General features: G+C 42.4%; 1 long non-coding RNA gene across 1 annotated transcript; it reads left to right on the top strand.

The window, feature by feature from the left end:
- The first annotated feature begins 2,841 nt into the window (after positions 1-2,841).
- On the top strand, positions 2,842-23,933 carry LOC117515125. Its single transcript, XR_004562065.1, has 3 exons — positions 2,842-2,979; positions 5,147-5,156; positions 23,922-23,933. It is a non-coding gene; the product is annotated as an uncharacterized LOC117515125 (long non-coding RNA).
- Positions 23,934-25,022: the final 1,089 nt, after the last annotated feature.

Genomic DNA, 25,022 nt, shown 5'->3' with positions numbered 1-25,022 from the left:
TGTCATTCAAATGTGGGGAGGTAGACTTTTTGACCAGATGATACTCGGTTTGACAGGGAAATCACTAAAGTGCTGAGTACTTGGCACAATTGAGCACCTTGCATGGCATGCTGACACTGGTGTTTGAATGAGTGACTATGACACATTGTTGTAAAGGACTTTGAGCATTTACATCAAATGGAAAAGTACTGTAGAAATGCAGTTATTGACTAGTGTGTTAATGTGGCATTGACAACCGAACATGAAAAATTCCTGACAAGGGACTGTGTTAGCCTTAGACTTACTTAAAATGAGCCTTTTCCATCTCCAGGTTGCACCAGCACAACCATTGATATTGGATAATATCGGATTACTGCTATACAATTGGAATTAATTATTTGCAGTCATTTGCACTACTATATATTTTTAAATTCATTTTGGGCATTTACAGTATACAAATAGCTTATTTGTTATGTTGTTTTGGTTATGCGTATGTGACGAATCTGCTGCACGGTGACGCAAAAGTCTGGGCCATGGCTCTTTGGAGTAGCGAGTCTCCCATGTTTAACACATTTTCAGAGTTCTCCCGTGAACTCCATTTATCCAACGTTCCAGCAAATTTCCCCTCTCCGACTCCATTGCTCCCCCTGCTGTCGAGCCTTTGGAGCTTGGCAGGGCAAAAATAGCCCGGACGCCTCTACTTCATTTTAGGCATTTTTTTTTTTTTTTAGGGGTCTCTGCTGAGTTTAGACACTGGCTGGTGGGTGTTGCAATGCTTTTCTTGGGGGGCTTTCCTCAAATTTTCTATTTGCCTAATCAGGTCAGCTTTTCCTTTTCCATCATTCCACAGGTGACCGTGGACCTCGTCTTCCAAGGTTGTGTGGGGGCTACCCTGGGTTGATTGTAAATGTCCTCTGGGAAGCGCTGTATTTCCCCCACATGTGACCTTGGGCCTTGTTTTTCCACGGTCGTGGTTGTGCATGCCTGACTTGATTGTAAATGTCTGCTGGGAAGTGTTGGATTTTTGTCCTGGACCCTGAATTTTTGTTTTCTTTTTCCTCAGTGGACCTTTCCTCTGACCCTACTTCCCCATGGGCCCTGGATAGTTGCACAGCCTCTGTGTCTGTGTGTCTCTGTGTCCTCTGTGCCGTGGATTCTGGATGGTTCCATCCTGCCCTGTTTAGTCTTCAGAAGGTGCTCTTTGGGGGTGTGTGGGGGGGTACTGTCATGGTCTGCCTTTGTCTGCCTCTCTCCTTTCCTATTTTAACCTAGTTTGTGAGTTTTTCCCTCAGATGGCACACTCAGAGCCAAGTCTCACCTGCTGCACATCACCGCCACAGACCTGCCGTGCAAGAGGATCCCATCAGCGGCAGGCTACTAATACCCAGGCATTCAGCTCATTCTCTGCCGGATTCTTGGTTTTCCATGCTCTTGGTTTTCCATGCCGTGAAGCCAGATATTTGCAGATCCTGCCAGATACTTGTAGAAACTCCTGACCTTGATCTCATCTTCCTGCTGCTTCTGTGCACTTTGACGACGGAGCTTCCCACAGCTATATTCAAAGTAACCTGGCCAACTCTCTAATTCCCATATTAGAACATGTTGATTTTCCTGGTGTTTCCAGACACTATCCTGCGCAGCTTCCAGGCTGCATCAACTCCTAGCTTCACAGCTACCTGCACTACAACGTCACTTTGGAACTCTCCGGCTCTCAGCTCAGAGCATGCAGCTCTGCCACACTTCAGTTAAGTTCGTTCAAGTTCTGTGGGATTCTGCTCTCATGCAAACTCTTGTCTGTGACTGTGCATGAATAAGAACTGTATCCAAACACTGTTCCAAGAACTAGTCCCAAGAACTACTGAACTGTTAGAACAGTTTCCCCAAAGAAGAACTGTTTCCCCAAAACTGTATGAAATCTGATATTGAACTACTAGGAACCTTCCAAGTAATTTCTATTGTCACGTCCTACGTAATTGGAACCGCGTCACAAACACGCGGTCCTTGACTTCTGACCTCTGAAGATAATTTGTGAACCATGAACGATTCCTGAACAGCAAACCTTATTTCCTAAACAGAGATCATTATTTCCAGAACTGCAAACATTCCTGTTTTAAGCCTTTAGTTAACTGTGAATTGTTAAAGGTTTCCAGTGTTACGAGTGCAATCACTCACCATCTCTGTCCTTCATTCTCCTAGTTCTTGTTCTCGGCTCTGTGCATCCCATCTGGCGCCTGCTCCAGAACCTTACACGCCAGGATTTCAGTCCTCTTTAAAGACTGACTCAGAAACCTGCAGCAACCTAATTTCCACCGCTACAACTGGACCCTGTCTTGGCTCAGCAGGTCATCTAGCCAGCATAGAATTGTTCTCCTGTTTATTGTAAATAAATCTCTTTTCATTCACAACCTGTTCTGTTCCTTGCTCCCAGTGTGTAAGTCCATCACCAAGTACCAGTCCAGTCCTGTCCGGACCTCTAACCATAACACAAGATTTTAAATCAAGGAAATATTTAAGCCTAATTTTTTTGTCCATCTTATACATATGATGGATTTGGATTCTAACACACAAAATTCTCTTGTTCACCTGAATCCGCTATATGTGAGTTTTCCTGTAGTTGTTTTCTTTCATCCTCCCCCAATTGTGCAGGGCCACTGCAAAGGATCCAGTACAGAATCACATTGGAATTTGGCACAACATTTACACCAGATGTCTTTCCTGATGCAACTCCAGTTTTACATGGAGAAACAAACATGGCCTTTGGTCTTCCATCAAAATACCATCCAGGAGGCACTTTACCTAGCTTATGAGATCTGACAGGTTAGACTGGTTGTTCTTTTTCCAAATGAAAGTCAATTTTGCATTTAATGTGCAAATCTAGGTGTCAGAGTCTGGAGGAAGAGTGGAGAAACACAGAATTCAAGTTGTTTGATGTCCAGGGTAAAGTTTCCATAGTCAGAGATGATTTGGGGTACCATGTCTTCTGGTGGTGTTGGTCCTCTAGTGTTTTACCAAGCCCGAAGTCAACACGGCCATCTAACAGGAGATTTTAGAGCACTTCATGCTTCCATCTGCTGACAAGCTTTATGAAGATGCTTAGTTCCTTTTCCAGCAGGATTTGGCACCTGCTCACATTGCCAAAACTACTAGTAATTGCTTTATCGCCAACTGTATTATTGTACTGTTCTAGCCAGCCAACTTGTCTGCCCTGCACACTATGAAGAATCTATCGCGTATTGTCAAGAAGAAGATGAGAGAGGCCAGACCCAACTATGCAGCAAACAAACTGATTGCCTACATGCCATGTCACACTGAAGCAGTAACACAGGCAACCAAGTACTTATTCATTCCTCCATCAATTTTCTGCTGTTTACTGGATCCAGGTCACAGTGGCAGCAGACTAAGCAGCTGCACCCACACTTCCCTGTCCTTGGCCAAGACTTGTAACTCATCCCAGGCGTTCCCAAGTCATTTGGAAAACATAATCCCTCCAGCATATCCTGGGTCTTCCCTGGGGCTTGCTCCCAGTTGGACCTGCCTAGAACACCTCCCTAGGGAGATGATCAGGGAACATCTGCACCAGATGCCCCAACCACTTCAACGTTCTATGTGAAGAAGCAGCAGCTCTCCTCCAAGTCTTTCCCAGATGGTCAAGCTTCTCACCCTGTCTGGGAGTGGAAGCCCAGATACACACAGGAAATTAATTCACACCACTTGTATCCTCGACATTATTCTTTCAGTCATTACCCAAAGTTCATGGCCACAGGTGAGGAAAGGAGCATAAACTGACTGGTAAATTAAGAACCTCACCTTCTGGCTCAGTTCCATCTTAACCACGATGGTCCAGTACAGCATCAGTAAAACAGTAAACACTGCCCCAATCAGTCAGTCGATCCCGTGCTTCAACTTACCCTACACATGCACAAAATACTTAAACTCCTCCACTTGGGGAAATAAGTCTCCCCTGACGCAGACGGGACATTCCACTCTATTCTGACAGAGGACTGTGGTCTCAGATTTGGAGGTCAAATCAAATCAAATCAAATCAATTTTATTTATATAGCGCCAAATCACAACAAACAGTTGGCCCAAGGCGCTTTATATTGTAAGGCAAGGCCATACAATAATTACGGAAAAACCCCAACGGTCAAAACGACCCCCTGTGAGCAAGCACTTGACAACAGTGGGAAGGAAAAACTCCCTTTTAACAGGAAGAAACCTCCAGCAGAACCAGACTCAGGGAGGGGCAGTCTTCTGCTGGGACTGGTTGGGGCTGAGGGAGAGAACCAGGAAAAAGACATGCTGTGGAGGGGAGCAAAGATCAATCACTAATGATTAAATGCAGAGTGGTGCATACAGAGCAAAAAGAAAGAAACACTCAGTGCATCATGGGAACCCCCCAGCAGTCTAAGTCTATAGCAGCATAACTAAGGGATGGTTCAGGGTCACCTGATCCAGCCCTAACTATAAGCTTTAGCAAAAAGGAAAGTTTTAAGCCTAATCTTAAAAGTAGAGAGGGTGTCTGTCTCCCTGATCTGAATTGGGAGCTGGTTCCACAGGAGAGGAGCCTGAAAGCTGAAGGCTCTGCCTCCCATTCTACTCTTACAAAGCCTAGGAACTACAAGTAAGCCTGCAGTCTGAGAGCGAAGCGCTCTATTGGGGTGATATGGTACTATGAGGTCCCTAAGATAAGATGGGACCTGATTATTCAAAACCTTATAAGTAAGAAGAAGAATTTTAAATTCTATTCTAGAATTAACAGGAAGCCAATGAAGAGAGGCCAATATGGGTGAGATATGCTCTCTCCTTCTAGTCCCTGTTAGCACTCTAGCTGCAGCATTTTGAATTAACTGAAGGCTTTTCAGGGAACTTTTAGGACAACCTGATAATAATGAATTACAATAGTCCAGCCTAGAGGAAATAAATGCATGAATTAGTTTTTCAGCAACACTCTGAGACAAGACCTTTCTAATTTTAGAGATATTGCACAAATGCAAAAAAGCAGTCCTACATATTTGTTTAATATGCGCATTGAATGACATATCTTGATCAAAAATGACTCCAAAATTTCTCACAGTATTACTAGAGGTCAGGGTAATGCCATCCAGAGTAAGGATCTGGTTAGACACCATGTTTCTAAGATTTGTGGGGCCAAGTACAATAACTTCAGTTTTATCTGAGTTTAAAAGCAGGAAATTAGAGGTCATCCATGTCTTTATGTCTGTAAGACAATCCTGCAGTTTAGCTAATTGGTGTGTGTCCTCTGGCTTCATGGATAGATAAAGCTGGGTATCATCTGCGTAACAATGAAAATTTAAGCAATGCCGTCTAATAATACTGCCTAAGGGAAACATGTATAAAGTGAATAAAACTGGTCCTAGCACAGAACCTTGTGGAACTCCATAATTAACCTTAGTCTGTGAAGAAGATTCCTCATTTACATGAACAAATTGTAATCTATTAGATAAATATGATTCAAACCACCGCAGCGCAGTGCCTTTAATACCTATGGCATGCTCTAATCTCTGTAATAAAATTTTATGGTCAACAGTATCAAAAGCAGCACTTAGGTCTAACAGAACAAGCACAGAGATGAGTCCACTGTCCGAGGCCATAAGAAGATCATTTGTAACCTTCACTAATGCTGTTTCTGTACTATGATGAATTCTAAAACCTGACTGAAACTCTTCAAATAGACCATTCCTCTGCAGATGATCAGTTAGCTGTTTTACAAATACCCTTTCAAGAATTTTTGAGAGAAAAGAAAGGTTGGAGATTGGCCTATAATTAGCAAAGATAGCTGGGTCAAGTGATGGCTTTTTAAGTAATTTTTAGCACTTCTAATATTCTTGCGTGAGTATAAAGTACTGAGTGCACTGAGTAGAGTACATAAGTTAACATACTATTCACAAGTTAGACATTTCATTTTTACAAATGCTTTATGGATTTATCTTATAAAATATTCTAATTTTTTGAGATACACATTTACTATTTTTTTTTAGCTGTAACTATCTAAATTAAAATAACTTATAATAAACATTCCTCTGTCCACAGAGGAATATTGGAGCTCTATAGTGGTAACAGAGTAACTACTGGGTTCTTGGTCACCTCCTTGACTAAGGCCATTCTCCCCCGATCAGTCACTTTAGATGGGTGGCTAGCTCTATGAAGACTCCTGGTGGATCCACATTTCTTCCATTTATGGGTGATGGAGACCATTGTGCTCATTGAAACCTTCAAAGTAACAGAAATGTTTCTGTACCCTTCCCCAGATTTGTGCTTTGATACAGTCCTGTCTTGGAAGTCTTTGACTTCATGCTTGGTTGTGCTCTGACATGCACTGTCAACTGTGGGACCTCATATGTAGACAGGTGTGTGCCTTTCCAAATCATGTTAAATCAACTGAATTTACCCCAGGTGGATTCCAATTAAGCCATAGAAACATCTCAAGGATGATCAGTGGAAACATGATGCACCTGTGCTCAATTTTGATCTTCACTGCAAAGGCTATGAATATGTATGTAAATATGATATATATATATATATATATATATATATATATAAATTTGCAATGAGCTCCAAAAAAAAAAAAAAAAAACCTTTTTCACATTATCATTATGAGGTACTGTTTGTAGAATTTTGAGGAAAAAATATGATTTTTATCCATTTTTGAATAAGGCTGCAACATAACAAAATGTGGAAAAAGTAAAGTGATGTGAATACTTTCTGAATGCACTGTATATCCAGAACCCTTCTGCATGCCCATTTACTCACTTCCCTTCCCATGACCGCATCACCTCTGTTCTCCAGAAGCCTCATTGCCTTCCTGTCCTACAATGGATCCATTACAAAGTCCTTCTCTTCACTCACAAAGCCCTCCATAACGACCTGCTCCACTGCCGCACTGTTTCCCGCAGACTCTGCTCATCTAATGCCAAACGTCTGTCGACACCACTTAGGACCAAGTCCTAGACCTGTGGCACATTCCTATAGCTGCCCTGTATGTGTAGAACACTGCACCAGTGTATCCAAATCTAAATGGTGACGCAAACATCACCTTTTCAGAACTGTTTTTAATGTGCGATAAATGTGTGAATTACGTTTTATTGTATTGTTTTCATGTCCAGGTAATGTGTCTAATTTATTCATTTTCTATACCTGCTTACTCTAGTTAAGGGTCACAGCGAAGCTGAAGCCTATCCCAGCTGACATTGGGTGAGAGGCCGGATATGCCCAGGACAGGATGTCAGTCAATCACAGGGCCATATAGAGACAAACAAACACATTGTCAATTTAAAGTTTCCAATTCACCAAACCTGCATGTCTATGTAAGTGGGAGGAACCTGTTGCACCCAGAGAGACCCACAGGAACACAGGAAAAACATGCAAACTCCACACAGAAAGGACCAGGTGAGACATGATCCCATGACATTCTTGCTGCGAGGCAACAGTGCTACCCACAGAGCCACTGTCCAGTAATCATAATCATCATCATCATGGGCAGCACGGTGGCTTCATAATTAGCACTGTTTCCTCACAGCAAGAAGGTTGTGGGATCACATCCCACCTGGGGCCTTTCTTTGTGGAGTTTGCATGGTCTCCCTGTGTTTGTGAGGGTTCCCTCCTGGTGCTTCGGCTTCCTCCCACATCCAAATACCATGCATGTTGTAGTAGGTGAATTGGAATGTTCAAATTGACCATGGGGTGTGTGTGCAGGTGTAACTGTATTTATCTGTCTACATGTGGCCCTGTGACAGACTGGCATCCTGTGCAGGGTGTGCTGTGCCTCATGGGGTCAGGGTGCTGCCATAAAAGGCGCTCACTACACACCGGGAGCAATAGGGGATTAAAGACCTTGCCCAAGGGCCCTTGAATGCTTGCGTGAACTGGGTGTTGGGTGGGGTTGTGGAAGGTTTTCCTCTGTCCACAGAGGAAGGTTGGAGCTCTGCAGCGGTCAAAGAATAACCATTGGGTTCTTGGTCACCTCCCTGACTAAGGTCATTCTCAACCGATCACTCACTTTAGACAGGCGACCAGCCCTTTTACTAAGGAGTGGCTTCCATCTGGCCACTCTACCATATAGGCTTGATTGGAAAATTGCTACAGAGATGGCTGTCCTTCTGGAAGGTTCTCCTCTCTCCAGAGCTGAATGCTGGAGCTCTGACAGAATGACCATTGGGGTCTTGGTCACCTCCCTGACTAAGGCCCTTCTCCCCAAATGCTCAGATCCTGGTGGATCCAAATTTCTTCCATTTATGGGTGATGGAGGCCACTGTGCTCACTGGGACCTTCAAAGCAACAGAAATGTTTCTGTACCCTTCCCCAGATTCGTGCCTTGATGCAATCCTGTCTTGGAGGTCTACAGACAATTCCTTTGACTTCATGGCTTGGTTTGTGCTCTGACATGCACTGCCAACTGTGGGACCTTATATGTTGGGTGGGGTCATGGAAACGAGTGAGAGTGACTTGGGTGCTTCTGTTTGCGAGGAAAGGTTGACTGACCTTGAATTTGGGCACATTGCTGTGATCTTTGCAGAATCAATGGATACACCGTTTGCAGTACTTGAGAAGTTGAGTGAGGAATCCGACCATCTGAGATCCGACCATCTGAGTTTGTAAGGCTTTAAATGACTCAGCCATCAGAAGCAAAAACTTTCATTTTGCTTCATCAGAAGCAAGCTTTCAAAAACATCCAAAACTTTCTGCATGGGGTGCAGAAAGTTTTGGACTTATAAAGACACTCACTCACTCACAGGAAAACAAACATCCATATCTTTAAGGTCCTGGTGCTTCCTCTCTTGCTGTACAGTTGTGAGACTTGGAAGCAAAAGTGACCTAAGGCAATAACTATACCTGGTGTCACCGACTGAATGCCCCCCCCCCCCCCGCTAAAAATTGGTCCGCCTTGCTTTCATCATTTGGGACCACAGCAGCACATCTGAGACTGACTCTCTCAGGGCTTAATGTGATTATTAACCATCAGATGACAAAGTAAAACCTCTTAAATCATTCTAAAATCAGTTTTAAGCAGAAACGAGGCCGTAATCGGTGAGTTGTTACTGACACTTTGAAGTGACATAGGCACAGCAGCACATCAGACTCAGACGTGCTGCTATGCTCTGATTGGTCCCCTGTCTTTTATTACGTAATAATTGTGAATTTATGTGGAAACAATTGTTGTACAAAAGCTTCAGATATCTGTCACTGAGATAGATGATAATTGGAGTGCAGTTTTTAACCAGAAATGAGGTGATAATCGGTGAACCGATGCTGACGCTCAGAAATGATGCTGTTGACTCTCCCAAGTGACGCATACGCAGTGACAGCATTGTGGACCGATTTTTAGGTAGGACTGTTCGGTCACCGACACTGGCCTCTTCAGAGAATCTGTGGGTACTGCTGGGGTGACTTTGTGTCGAACAAGCCATCACTTCAACAGACTAAGATGAGGAGTATCATCTGCATTTTGATTGTCAACTTTGACATTTTGGCCTTTTCAAGCATCTCTGTGCATGACCCAATGCGCAGGTACCTGAGTGATGAAGACCCCAGCTGCTGGAGAAGGGGATACCCATATTTCATTTACTGTCACAGACAGACGTCTATTTTCAAGATGTGGGGAAGAACTGGTTGTCTGCCTGGGTTGTTGCCATACAGGACCCAAGGTGGCTGTGTTGTGTCGTGGATGGAGTGAAGCAGAGCCCCAGCACATGCTCACAGTCCTGACTTTGACGTGTGTTGACACTGCAGTAAGTCACAGGTTATACTCAGGCTGGAGCTGCTGTGAAGGTCCATATTTTATTTCACATATCTGGAACAATATGGCTTGTTGTGTGGTTAATTCCCACAATGGACCATTAAAGGTGTGTGTGCAGGTATTTAATGGGTATCTACTATCTTGTGATGTAATTTTGAATGCAAAATGTGCTAGCATTTTTAGCAGCTATCAATATCTTAAGGACATTAGGTCCAGTTTATCCATGATTACTAAGGAAATAAGTGGATCTATTAATGCCCACACCAAAGCACTATCACTCACAACTCCACCCCCCAAATATGATGCAATAAACACTCAAACTAAGGTCAGTCTGTTAGCTGTGCTTGTCTGTGTTCGGGTTTCAATGGTCCTTTCCATGACATGAAAGTTCTCATCCATGCTCCGCCGACTGATGTTTCATCATTGTCAAACTTTGATGTTGATCAATGACCTTCAATCTTGATTGCTACCCTCTCTATTTTTTGTCTCAACCTTTGAACCTGATTGCTGAACTTTGACCCTGATTGCATATATGGTTGTTTTGATCCTGTTATCCAGATTAAAGACAAATTTCCAAGATCAAAGTCAGGATCTGCAATTTGATTTATATCTTGGCCAAAATGGAATGACTTCTTCCTTTTCACATGCCCATGTCTCTACAAAATGTCATTCAAATTTATTTGTGTTTGCATAATCCTGTTAAAACATGCAAACACTGTTAGTGATCCCTATCTTCCACGTGGAGCAAAGGAGAATACAGCAAAATGCAAATGTCATTGCTAATTTCCACCCAGTGCAGTTGTCTTTTACAATATGCATTCACTGCAAATTTTCCTTTCATACCAAATATACTCATCTGTGTGGCCATGGCCATGTTCATCTAAACAGTATGCTGCAATGATGTGTTGATCTCATTCATTGCATCAAAGCATTTGTGCCTTAGACCACCAATAAAACAAGTCTAAGGGCCTCTTCACACATAGTACGAATAAGTACAAATCAGGGCGAATCATGGCAGAACAGCTCGTATTAGTGAACCACAAAAGCATTGAGCTAACGGCCAGGCGTGAACGATCCCGCTGTGACGGTTTCGTGCATGAGCGTGCACAAAACCATCGCAGCGGGAACACAGTGGGACGTGTTGCACCACATCGCGCCGCTGATGTGGAGAAAAATAAAATAAAACCAGCTGTATAATTAGTCAATATCAATGGGTTGATATAAATAATAAATAAAGGGGATGCAATTTAGAACCTCGTGGTTAAATAACCCTGGTTAAATAAAAAATAAATGCAACTCACAGGATTCAAACCTGTAATTTACAGACGGAAACTTTACCACTGCACTACAATCACTGTCTTATAACAGGAGCGTGAAATGAGTAAAATAACAAGGACATAAACATATTTAAAAAAAAAACCCTGAAAAAATAACTGACCAAATGGCATTTGTTATGGTATATTTCTACTGATATGTGACTGCAAGTGGCATGGCCCGGGCCTGTGCGCGTATCCGGCCTGACACGCGTGTCCTGTTAGAAAGACGTGACATTCACATCACCTGCTGCATGTCCACATGAAGGACAGGATCCCTAGTTACAAACAGAGCAATGTAGTGTATTCTATCAGATGTCAGGAAAACTGTAACAAACACTACATAGGTGAGACTAAGCAACCTTTACACAAAAGGCTATACCAGCACCGCAGCGAGGGCACAAGTGGACCTCAGTCTGCAGTTCATCTCCACCTGAAAGACACTAACCACACGTTTGAGGACAAGGAAGTTAAAATCTTAACCAGAGAGAAGAAATGGTTTGAGAGAGGGGTCAAGGAGGCATTCTATGTGAAACAGTTGAAACCTAGCCTTAACCGGGGAGGGGGTCTGAGACATGCTTTGTCCCCTGTTTACAATGGGGTACTCAGGTCAAAGCATTTTCAGTCTTTTGTTCATGGTAATGAGTCATTCACGTCATCAGGAGAGTCATCAAGGGAGCCATCAGGAGAGGCTTCCATCCCATCATTAGGAGGGACAGATGCCCTGTCATTAGGAGGGTGCTAACTAGAGCACAATATGTGCTAATTAGAGCTATTGTTTAGTCACTAGCCTATAGCAGTCTGCCTCTCGGTAGGAGGGGTCTGGTTAGGTTAAATCTCCAGCTTTTGTGGCTTCTGTTTATTCTTCTCTACAAGAGTCAAGACAGAAGTCAGACTACCAGAGCAAGAATTTTAGCTGAGGAAGCTTCTGCGATTTGAAGTGAAACGTCCTCGCGTCAAGCAACACAGTCCAGTCGAAGATTCAAGGTTCTCTACCGTCCACATGAACTGATGGTCTGTTTCAGCTGGACAGCCTGTCAATGTTTGCGCTGTGCATGTTCTCCAGCCCATCGCAAAAGAGATATATGTTTTTATGTATTTTCAGGTAAGGACAGCAAGCACACACACACGAGTGTCCGTCAACATGGTATGTGTTCTTCAGCTGTGACGCCCAGGACCAGAGATGTCAACAGTTCCTGCTGTTGGCAGCCAGCCATGCCCCCTGTGCGTTCAGCACACAGACCAAGATGTCACTCTGTGATCAGATGAGAGGCACATGCATGCCATGTGTTGGGGGCACGCAAAACACACGCACACGTGTTGTGGGGGGAGCCGACACTCTGGCACACCACATGTGTGCTTGGCAACTTCACAAACGTGGGGGCACTTAGACAAATTTCACCACCAGCTCCAAAGTGATGTCTGCTGACTGTTTTTATTCTAATAGCGCAAATGGCCGCACATTTTCTATGTGCCAAATGAGCGGTGTTAGATGTTTGTGTGTGTCACCTGGAATTTGGCCGACACCTGCCGTGAGAGAGATTGAATGGGCTCACACAGGGCACACTCTGTCATTCAGCTGCTGGTGTGCGAAAATAGTTGTAGCAACAGGTGTGCGAGGCGTTGGAGGCAGCACCGATTTTACACGTATTGCATACGATTCCTGCTTCATGCACAATTCAGCCACATTCGTACTGTGTGTGAAGGGGCCCTAAAGTCCAACACTCTGTTCTGATGTTTTTGTAGACCACTGGACATGGACATGTCTTCCACAAGTGGATTCACAGCACATGTACACTCTGCACAAATCATTGTATAATAGCACCAAACAGAACTGTGGAACTGAAATCAATACAAAAATGATTGACATTTGCACAATTCTGGGCCTAGAAACATGCGAGAGATAGAGCAGTGCCCACGTTTGCATGTATATTTTTATGTATATACTTTCAATAATAAAAAAGATGCTTCCAAAGTGCCACCAGTTGGTACTTTATGAACTGACGGATGCTTCATCATAAAACCAGGCTGATAGACTGTTTGCTAAATGGCAATTATGCCCATTGTGAAGCTGGCTTGACTATACGTAGTATCTTTTTATGTCTAATTCATTCAGAGTATATAAAGAGCAAATGAGAGATTTTGAGTCTTTCTGCAGGTTTCATCCTGTATAGTGGATAATTAGGTATTCTTGCGAGATGTATTCATCTTAATACAACTATAATTACCCTCCAAATCACTCTCACAAATTCAAGCTACCAGCCTGGAAAGAAACCACTGGTAAACATGAGGGACATAAATGTGCTTTTTATTTCAACACTAATTTGGTTCTGTTTGAATTACGCAGACCATTAGCACCAGTGAATGTGCTGCAGGCCAGTGCGTGTGCGTGTGTGTGTATGCATGCATGCATGTGTATGTGTGTGTGGGTGTGTGTGTTTAAATAGAACTGAGTATGTTGGAAACAACAATGTTCAATTGCATGTTTGTGGTTTTAATTGTGGAGTGGGTGGGGCGGTGGAGAGACGATGCAGTTGTTTTTCCTTGTGCCTGTGCTGCATATTTACAACCTTATCACCTCCAAACATTTTGGTTCAGCTCCATCAATGCAAATGAGCTAATTGCCTTCGTCTTCCACTCGTGTTTTCATTGCAGCCCCGTTCCTCCCTCTCTCTTTCTTTCCCATTTTTCTTCTATCCACAAGCATTGACCGCTACATCTTTCTCCCTTGCTCTCACTTTTCTCACCGTCTCTCACTCCCTCTGTCTCACACAGTTTCTAAAGGCCTCTACTTAATTTGGATTCTGTCTGAGAATTGCACCTTGTCTTAATTGCCTATGCAGCTGAGTCATAGCCCTTCCTCCAAGCTGTTTTCCTTTCTGTGACTCCTTTTCAGCATATCTCGTTATCATCTGCTGCTTTTTTTTTAAAGCTATAACCACATTATTTGTTGGATATTTTTTCATCTTCCATCGTCCTCTCTCTGGATCTCTTCCGTAGCCTTTCAGTGAGCGAGGTAGGATTATACCATGACAAAGAACCATGGTGCAGCAGAGGAGGATTTGGGGATGCCAAGCACTCTGTCATCTCAGGATTCACTCATCTGCCTCTTCACTCCATTATTGTCCCACTGACGCATCTGTCTAACAGAGAACTGCATGTGGGTGGATTGTTGGGCAATGGCTTTAATTGACAGAACATTAATGGTATTTTGAGTTTCTTTGACAGTTCAGACAGGAAACATTGTACAATCAAAAATGTACCTTTCAGGAATTTCTCCCCAAATATGAACTCAGATTTTACACATGAATATAGAAGCTTAGAGCTACTTTCTGTAAAAGATCGAGGCAAGGACCCCAACATAGGAAGGATGTCTAGGAATGGTTCTATTGCTTTTTCAGTAATGAGTAATCTAACGCATTAATCTTTCCAAATCAGTAATCAGATTAACGTTACTTTTCCAAGTTACTGTACGTTACTATTATTTTTGCATTGCATGTCGATTGCAGCATTAAACTTGGTCCGTGAGCAGGGGGTCAAGGTTCAACTGAGCTGCCCAGTTCACCCACCTTCAACAAGCTGCACGTTTTTCATCCACGGTTTTCTGCAGCAGCTCCGAATTGAAAAAAAAAAATCAGTTGTCATCTCTCAAAGTGCGGTGATGACAGCACACCTGCACTCAGCTTTTCAAAGACATTTTTGCACTACTTTTCTCCCCTTAAAAAAAAACCTCTGAGCTGTTCTGTGTGTCCTCGCTAAAAACAGCTGATCCGTACACATTACCAGCTAACACCTTTTCCACCCAAATGCACCTAAACTCTCTTTCTGAGGATGACATGATGTAAAAAACACTTTTAAAACTTTTAAAAGCAGGGGCGAATCCAGAAGGAAAGGGGGTGTGGAAGGGCACCCCCCCATAACATCCCGCGATTAAAGGTCCAATTTTTAAGCCTTTTTTTTACTACTGCTACTAATACTATTTATAATAATAGTTTCAACAACTAACATGTTTAGAAAGAATTTAATTGTTATATAGAATTTAATAGTTACACTTATAAAACTAGAAGCACTCGGAGAGCGCAAATCACTGCCAAGGCCATAGGGTCCCTGACGTCACATGGAATACCCTTTGGCAAAGAGATTTATTCCACGTTGTTTGACGCATCTACCGTCATGTTTCAGATTCAGTGGTTAAACCCTTAGATCTTCAGCAACTGTATTTATAAAGAGAAACTGCATGAACTACACAAGTTTTTTTTTCTAATAACAAGTTTATTCAATGAGGAGAACCAAATGCTAAATTATTGTTGTGTCGTAACTTAATTTTTGTTCAGCCTTTCTGACCCGTCTTCATGAAGTTAGATGCAAAAATGTTGAAATTGGCCCTATCCTGCAATGATAAAGAATCCTATAAAAAAAAATTACTGGAACCGGGTCATGTTCCGGATCATTACCAAAATTTAAAGACTTCTAAGTTAGGCCAAGATACACCCCTGGTAAAAATTTCATTGAAACCCGTTGAGGATTTTTTGAGTAATCCTGCTAACAATCCAACCAACAAACCAACCAACAAACAAACGGACACGACCGAAAACATAACCTCCTTGGCAGAGGTAACAATATAGGTTAGAAATCAAAGGTTTTACTGTTACAGTGCTGTCAACAGTTCAATATGAGATCAAGAAAGGTGTTTTTAATTATCTTTAACAAAACAAGCATTTGTGTTCATTGAAGTCAAGAAAGAGTGACTATAAAGTGAGTATTGGCAAAATGGGTTATTTTCATGTTGAGGTGGCGGGGGTGTTGTCGGCAGCTGCTGAAAGTAACTAGTAATGTAACTTAGTTACTTTTGAAATTGAGTAATCAGTAACATAACTAAGTTACTTTTTCAAGGAGTAATCAGTAATGGGATTACTTTTTCAAAGTAACTTTGGCAACAGTGCTTATGAGTATCTGTAAAATTATGTTTATGATACATTTAACATCTTGTCATAATTGTTCAGATGAGCTGCGCTGACGCAGTGTCTCGCACTGACCCTCAGTTTTTTTTTGTTTGCGCAATGTTCATGTGATGTTCACATAATTAATGCATGCCAGAGATTCTGAACATTTCAAATTTTCTTTGCGCAATTGCACGAAGCCGCACACAGTTTACAACAGTTTATAATGAGTTTACTCTCTGGCACGGAAGATTGTGTACCAGTACCTGGATCAAATTTGCGCAAGTGTCAAGGTACGTTTAGGCAGCAGGAACTAGAGGTTTGCATACCAAAGACTCCAAAATGCCAGACAAAAGACAGGAACCCAGAATAGCAGCAAGGGTCTATAACATGGAGTCAAAAACATTATAACCAGAACAACAACAGTAGGCAAGAAACAGAATCTGGAGTGATAGCAAATGTCAGTATTGAGGAGTCACAAAACACTGTCCAGAATGGCAAAAACTGTCAGTTACGTGGAATCAAAAACAATGCAACATGGAACAGTAGAGAGCAGGGCAGAACCTAATACTGGTGACAAGGAGGTGTTTCAGTGGTGATTATAAAGGATGCCAGCTGATTAAATATGGAAGTAAGGGGACATGCAAATGCAGATATCAACAACCCGGAAGTCAAACTAACATAGGAGAAATGTCACAGTAAGAGCTCAGTTAATAAACACTGTGACATGATACACAGGGAAAAAGACTAGAAATAACTTAGGATGATTTACAACATTTGAACAAAACAGCAAAATAAGAGTCAAAATAAGACCCATGACAACCTTCTAAGTAAATGTATTTGGTGGAGGAAAGGTGTCTTGTGTAGTGGACTCTCCCTCTGCGCTTTGAGTTTTATGTCCCATGTTTACATTCTAGGTGTGGCTGCACATACGCATTTAGTGTATGAGATCTTAGAATGTACACGTTTAGTGCATGTGAGTCCTGCAGTCCTGTGAGTCAAGTCATGACTTGAGAGTGACTTGATGGTGACTTCGTCCCACCTCTGGCATCAGTGCCATATCCCATATTTATAGAGACAGCAATACTCACTACTTCCTGCATAACTCTTGAATTATTTTCAAGACTGTAGATGGCAGCAACTTTCCATAAAGCATAAAAAAATAAATAAAATCAATTAAATCACATTTAGAGGTGAAAAAGGCCTCTGAACAAGAATGTGCATGACTAGACTGAAATCCATGTGCTACTGGATTTTATCACATAGACATGCATAAGACCTGCTAAAAGGCACCAACTGCCGTTCCTTCTGCTCAGTGTTGAGTAGGGAGGTTTGAGGGAGAGTGGCCAAGGCTGGATGCTTTGTTTACATCCTGAAATGTAGCCCTAGTGTGCAAAAACACATGTACAAGCATGTCCTGGTTGGTTCATTGAAACTGTAGTGGAGTACTTATGAACGCATGAGGCTGCAGAACAGAGGTTTTTGGTGATGCTCTTACCTTTGCAGGAAAGCAAAGGTCCAAGTCTTGAGAGTCCCAACACTTCCTGTCTTACTGTAAATGGCTGTGTCACTGGGACACATTGAGAAGAAATGTGAGCTATGACAGTTTGGCTATGTGGCATGATTCTCTGGGCAGGATCCAGCACACAGGTGCCTCAGTGTTGAGGACCACAGAGACTGGAGGAGGCCAATGGGTCACCCACTTTTGCCCGGTTGTGGGAGATAGTTGGCTACTTTCGACATGCAGAGATGGATTGCTTGTACATAACATGGTTCAGCACACTGAAAAAAAAAAACAAAAAAACAAAAAAAAACAAAACAAAATGAGACATATTTAAATATGCAGGCTTACAATTTTCCCCCAAAACCAAAGCATGATTTTATATTTATTTGTACTCTGTCCACTTTGTCTGAATAAATTAAGTTTTATCAGTCAGCAACAGATGAAAATATTCTCATAGGTTTTGCATGCACAATTTTATTATTGATTTTGTTTGTTTGGTCTTTGGTATTACCATGTCTCTGTGCGGGCACACACACAAATGCACGCACGCACGTACACACACAGAATGCTGTATAATTCACCTTCATTAACAAATATTAACAGACTCAATTCGTCTTCTTTTGTCTGCTCCTGTTCGAGCCACCACCACAGATCACGTGTCTATCTCACCGTGTCCTCTGCATATTCCTGTGTCACACCAACCACCTCCTGCACTTCTTCCCTCAGCACATCCTCTTTATCTGTTTTGCTCTTCACCTCTTGTCTGGCAGCTCCATCCTCAGCATCCTACTCCCTATATATCTTGCATTATTCCTTTACTCAAACATAAATCATCTCAACCTCACTCCAAATAGTCTTATGTGCACTGTTCCTCTGATATGCTAATTCCCATCTCACCACTCCAAAGGAAATTCATAGCATCTTTACAAGGTTTTCATCATTGGATTCATTCTCCACCACCTTATCTAACTCAATACAGAAGTCTTCTTTCTCACAACCATCTTGCAGGACATATCTGGGTGTTCATCATCCATTCAGACCAGATGTCCAGCCCATCAGATTAGCTGACATAGGATGATGTCTTGATGGCATCCATATTGGCCAAATCCAATAGTGCTGTAGTTATGATCTTTTCCTCCCAAGAGATCCCCAACATATGCTGCAGGCAGCGCTGGTTCAAGTGTTCCAGGGTCTTGATGTGGTGGCGGAATGTGACCCAGGTCTCACATGAATACACGAGAGTGCTGATGACCATACCCCTGTACACTTCAAGTTTCAATCCCTTAGAGAGGTCCCTGCTCTCAAAGACTATTTGGAGGAGTCACTGAAACGTGGCAGAAACAAGTTGAATTCTGTTGGTATGCAAAGAGGACATTGCAACATCATAGAAAAAGAAGAAGAACCTTTAATGTCATGGTACATGTATACATTCACACAATGAAATTTGTCCTCTGAATCAGAATCAAATTTATTGCCAAATACGCTCTCACATAAAAGGATTTGATCTGGTGTTATTGGTGCATAAATAACAATAAAAAAGAAAAGGAAAAATACTTCTGTAAGAAGTAAAAGAGTCAAATAGGCAAAACTATGTTCACTGTCAAATATAACATAATGGAATAGGACTGTGCAAAGGCAGGGTATACGGGGGTCTCTGGCATTATTTATTAGTCTAGCTGCGGATGGAAAGAAGCTGTTTTTGTGTCTTGAGGTTTAGTTCTGATGGACCTCAGCCATCTGCCAGAGGGGAGGTTGACAAAAAGTTTGTGTGTTGAGTGAGAGGGATCGGCCAGAATCTTCCTTGCTCACCTCAGGGCCCTGGAGGTATACAGGTCCTGTAGGGATGGCAGACTGAAGTCAGTCACCTTCTCTACTGTGCAGATGATACGCTGCAGTCTGCTCCTGTCGTGCAGTGGCAGCAGCATATGACAGTGATTGAAGAGGAGATGATGGACTCAGTGACTCAATTTAACCCATCCTAATTACAGTTAGACACAATCCACCCACGAGGAACAGTGGGCAGCCACAGTCCGGAGCCCAGGGATCAACTCCAGATGTTTAGATGCTGCCTTGGTCAGGGGCAGAGAAAAGAGCAGACCTTAAATAAGCATGTTTTGATTGTGGGAGGAACCCGGACAGCATACCCACATGCAAACTCCACACAGAAAGGGTGGAAAGCGATCCCATGACTTTCTTGCTGTGAGGCACCAGTGCTAACCACTAAGCCACCATGCAACAATACTTAATAATACAAATAATTCCAATTTATTGTGTATTTAAAAAAAAAATGTTAAAATACACTTCACAGTGCTTTCACTCATTAAGGATTGATAACAACAGAAATATAATTACAAGACATAGTTATAAGTAATAAAATTGATAATACTGTGTTCGACCATCTATAATCTACAGACCATCTATACATCTGATCAAGCACTGACAGCAGGTGATAATTTTGGCAGCACTGAGGTAGTGGGAAAGTCTCCCAAAATCCAATTCTGCTTTAAGCCCCATAAATACTTAGACTAGCTCTGGTTATCACCTTTCCATTTCCACCTTCATACTCATATGGATTCTGATTCCCATGTTATTAATCTCAAGAAAATATTGTGGAGAAAATGCAAATGAATGCATACGAAGAAGACAATTTATCAAAAACCTGTAAGATGTGTAAAATCAGACACTTTCTTATCTGTCTCCCTCATCTCATAGGAACACACCCACAGTAATCCTGTACTTACAGATACCAAGGACCGGCATGTTATTTCAAATATAAAGAATTCAAGGTCATCTCAGCAGTGACATTTCTGTCTCTGGGTTGTCATCCTTTAATATCAGGAGATGCCTGAGAAGAGCTTATGGAGTCATGAGGTCTGTGGACAGAGAAGTTTGGTGATGACTGGAGGTCTCTTCAGAGAATCTTTGGGCACAGCTAGAATGACTTTGTATCAAGCAAATGGTTATTTAGGGAGACTAAGATGAGGAGTATGACTTACACTGTGAGGGAACATCAGCTGTGACATTTTGACCATGTGTCCAATTTCTCTGGGCACGATCCAAGGGCACGTCAACATTTTACCTGGATGTGGCTGAAAGATGGCGGAGTTCTCTGACTGGGTGGTTGTCATCCAGGACCCAAGGTGGTTTTGGAGTGTAGTGGATAAACTCTACACCAGTACATGGTCCCAGACATAACCTCACCTCTTAATTTTATATAAAGATAGATGGGAAAATAAAATATTGCACAACTCCTGAGTTACATTTGCACAGAATTTGGTGCTGCTTACCTTTTGTTGCACCCTTTTCATTTTTATGATCAACTGTCTTCCAGCTGAAAGCTGCCTGTCCCCAAAAACTTTAAAACATCTTACCTGCCTTTCATAACTTTTCTCACCTTGGCTTGTTTTCCTTCTGTGTCACAGAAGAAGTAAATAGCCAAAGGGAGTCAGATTTGCTTCACCCTCTTGTTCTTACTTTGCTATAAAAAATGATCTTTTAATATCTTTAAACCCACATTTTGAAATATCATACTTCACATAGATACTGTGCCTGAGCTTTTGCAGCTGAGCTGGAGTCTTACCTTTAGCCACTTAAACTAAGGCTGTCACTTGGGCTCTCATGCTGGATCTGACTGGGTTTCTCTGGAGAGCAGCCGGCTTAAGGCCTGTTAGAATTAGATTGCAAATCAGGCCAGCGGCATTACTTCAGAGACTGTTAAAACATGCAGTATTTTGGGCATTCTGAGCCTCTTTTATCATCCTTCTCCACTGTGTGTGAGCTGCTCAATTTTTTATTTTCATTACAATGATCCCCACAGCTATGTTTGTGTCTGGGTGGGCAGACACAGATTGGACTTGCCTGTTTCATGACATCTCTGGGTGATACACGTTTGAAAAAAGCGATAGATTACATTGAATAAATCATATTTTCCAGAATATACAGTTGTATGCAAAAGTTTGAGCACTCCTGATAATTTTCATGATTTTTCTTTATAAATCATTGGTTGTCTGGATCAGAAATTTCAGTTAAATATATCATATAGCAGACAAACGCTGATATTTGAGAAGTGAAATGAAGTTTGTAATATTTACAGAAAGTGTGCAATAATTATGTCAACAAAATTAGGCAGGTGCATAAATTTGGGCACACTTGTCATTTTATTGATTTGAATACATTTAGCACTAATTATTAGAACACGTAATTGGTTTGGTAAACTCTTTGACCCTTGACCTCCTTACACAGGTGAATCCAATCATGAGAAAGGGTATTTAAGGTGGCCATTTGCAAATATTTCCCCTATTTGCATCTCTTCTAATGAGTACCAACATGGGAGCCTCTAAACAACTCTCAAATGACCCGAAAACAAAGACTGTTCAACATCATGGTTTAGGGGAAGGATACAAAAAGCTATCTCAGAGATTTCAGCTGTCATTTTCCACTGTGAGGAACATAGTGAGGAAATGGAAGACCACATGCCTAGTACTAGGTAAGGCCCGAAGTGGCAGGCCAAGAAAAATCTCAGAAAAGCTGAAGCGAAGAATGATGAGAACAGTCATGGTCAACCCACAGACCTGCTCCAAAGACCTACAGCATGATCTTGCTACAGATAGTCTCTGTGCATTGTTCAACTATACAGCACACTTTGCACAAAGAGATGCTGTATGATGCTGTAATGCAGAGGAAGCCTTTTCTGTGTACACACCACAAACAGAGTCGCTTGAGGTATGCTAAAGCACAGACAGCTTCATTTTGGAATAAGGTGCTGTGGACTGATGAAACTAAGGGCCCTGTCCGACTGGCGTTTAGGAGGATTTGCGGATGGAATGCGCACAAAAGTGGCCCACATCCGCCAAACAACCGTAATAACCATGTAACATTCCTGTATGAGTCGGCCGCCATCCGAACACGTCCGTGATCATCCGCAGAGGCACGCATGTCCGCAGCCAGGATTTTTGAGCGGCTCAAAAATCCTGCTGCGGATGAGATCCGCATCACTGCCTGAACTCATACTGAAGACATACGCAGGACATACACAACCAATGTGCTGCATATTCCCTGTCATCCGCTGATATCCGCAACCAACGGGTTGGCGCGGCTTGGCGATGGACCGGGACAGCATGCAAAACAGATATGACGCATGCCCAGCACGGCCACATCATGGTCGCAAGTGGTATGTCGCGCATGCAGACAGAGAGGGCACGGATGAAGCGAGTGCATCACGGCTGCTGTGCCCCTCATGGGGGCGCCTCCGCGGTCGCCTTCGCTTCTGTTCCCTGTTATATCCGCTTTTCTTCCTCATGTATTCGCTGATCCACCCCGGGACATTTGTCATTTCCACCCACCTTTGTTGCAGACACTCAGCTTTTGTCTCCTCATTTCATGCGCAAATCCTCCTAAACGCCAGTGGGACAGGGCCCTAAAATTGAGTTATTTGGACATAAGGGGCAGTATGCATGGCTGAAAAAGAACACACCATTCCAAGAAAAATGCTATACTTACAGTAAAATTTGCAGGTGGTTCCATCATGCTGTCTGGTTGTGTGGCAAGTGCAGGTACTGGGAATCTTGTTAAAGTTGAGGGTCACATGGATTCCAGTCAATATCATCAGATTCTTGAGCACACTGTTCATGAATCAGTGACAAAGTTGAAGTTGCGCCGGGGCTGGATCTTTCAACAAGACAGTGACCCTAAACACTGCTCAAAATCTACTAAGGCATTCATGCAGAGGAACAAGTACAAGGTCTGGAATGGCCATCTCAGTCCCCAGACGTGAATATTATTGAAAATCTGTGGTGTGATTTTAAGCGGACTGTCCATGCTCAGAAACCAACAATCCTGAGATTTTTTTTGTAAAGAAGAATGGTCCAAAATACCTTCATCTAGAATCCAGACTCTCATTGGAAGCCATAGGAAGCATTTAGAGGCTGTTTTTTCTGCAAAAGGAGGATCTACTAAATATTGATGTATTTATTCTGCTGGGGTGTCCAAATTTATGCACCTGTCTAATTTTGTTTAAATAATTATTGCACACTCTCTGTAAATCCTATAAACTTCATTTCACTTCTCAAATATCACTGTGTTTGTCTGCTATATGATATATTTAACTGAAATTGCTGATCCAAACAACCAGTGATTTATAAATGAAAATCATGGAAATCATCAGGGGTGCCCAAACATTTGCATTCAACTGTAAATGGCTTACTTTTTCTAACTAGTTTTGACGTTCCTGCACCATATATTTCAAAGTGACTTATACATAAATCAGAAAAATGTTGCAACAGTATAAACAATATATTAAAAAAGAGATGCATACATATAATTTGACTAGTCAGCGTCATTTGTTTATTTATATCCATTCCTGCAACAATTTATTCTAAATATACTTTTCAAGCCAGTTTTCTTGGGATGAGTCAGGGGATGGATACATGAAGAGTCCCAGGTCACTAAATATGTCTTGGACTTCATTTCCATCAATCTTTAAGAAATAAATTGAAAAGAATTGTGGCAAAGTGGGCGAAGCTGATCGAGACTAAGGAGTTTGAGTTGTCAGAAAGCAGGACAGCGAGCATTTAGGACAGCTACAAGCACCTGGGAATCTACCAAGCCAAAGGAAACCATGATGAAGATGCAAGAAGGGCAGCCACATCCAAATACTTCTAGAAGGTAAGACAGGGGCTGAAAAGCCAACTCACCGGTAGGAATAAGGTCCAAGGCATCAACACATACACCTTAGCAGTCATCAGATACCCAGCTGGAATAATATCTTGGCCATGGGAGGATATAGATGCAATGATTATCAACACAAAAACTCCTTACCATACATGGAGGTTTCCCCCCAAAGTCCAACACCCTGAGGCACTATGAGCAAAAGAAAGCAGGAGGGTGAGTATTACTGAGTGTCACAACCACGATCAAGGGTGAAACAAGGAACATTCAAGAATATATCAGAAAAATTGCCCTAAGAAATAAGTGTGTCAGACAGCTGAAGACAGATGACAATAATGAACAAGAGGAGCAGGTATCATAGAAGACCTAGCTCCTCCATGGGATGTATCATCCATAGATCGACAAAGTGATTGATAGCAAGAATGGCTAGAAAAGGCTGGCCTAAAGGACAGCACAGAGACTGTGATTATGTCAGGAGCTCCCATATGAGGTCCCACAGTTGACATCAGAGCACAAACCAAGCATGAAGTCAAAGGAACTGTCTGTAGACCTCCAAGACAGGATTGTCTCAAGGCATAAATCTGGGAAAGGGTACACAAACATTTCTGCTGCTTTGAAAGTCCCAATGAGCACAGTGGCTTCCATCATCTGTAAATGGAAGAAGTTCAGATCCACCAGGACACTGCCTAGAGCAGGCCACCCATCTAAACTGAGTGACTGGGGAGAAGGACCTTAGTCAGGGAGGTGACCAAGTGTTGGGAAAGTGTAGGTACACGGACCCACAACAGGGGGCGCAAATGAACGGACAATGGAGGAAGTCAAATAACAACACTTTACTGTTGTGAATGGGCACAACAAATACAACA

This window comes from Thalassophryne amazonica, chromosome 8, assembly GCF_902500255.1.
Source record: "Thalassophryne amazonica chromosome 8, fThaAma1.1, whole genome shotgun sequence".
In the NCBI taxonomy this organism is placed as follows: Eukaryota; Metazoa; Chordata; class Actinopteri; order Batrachoidiformes; family Batrachoididae; genus Thalassophryne; species Thalassophryne amazonica.
Note: the sequence above shows the minus strand (reverse complement) of the source record. Positions and strands in the feature narration are given on the sequence as shown.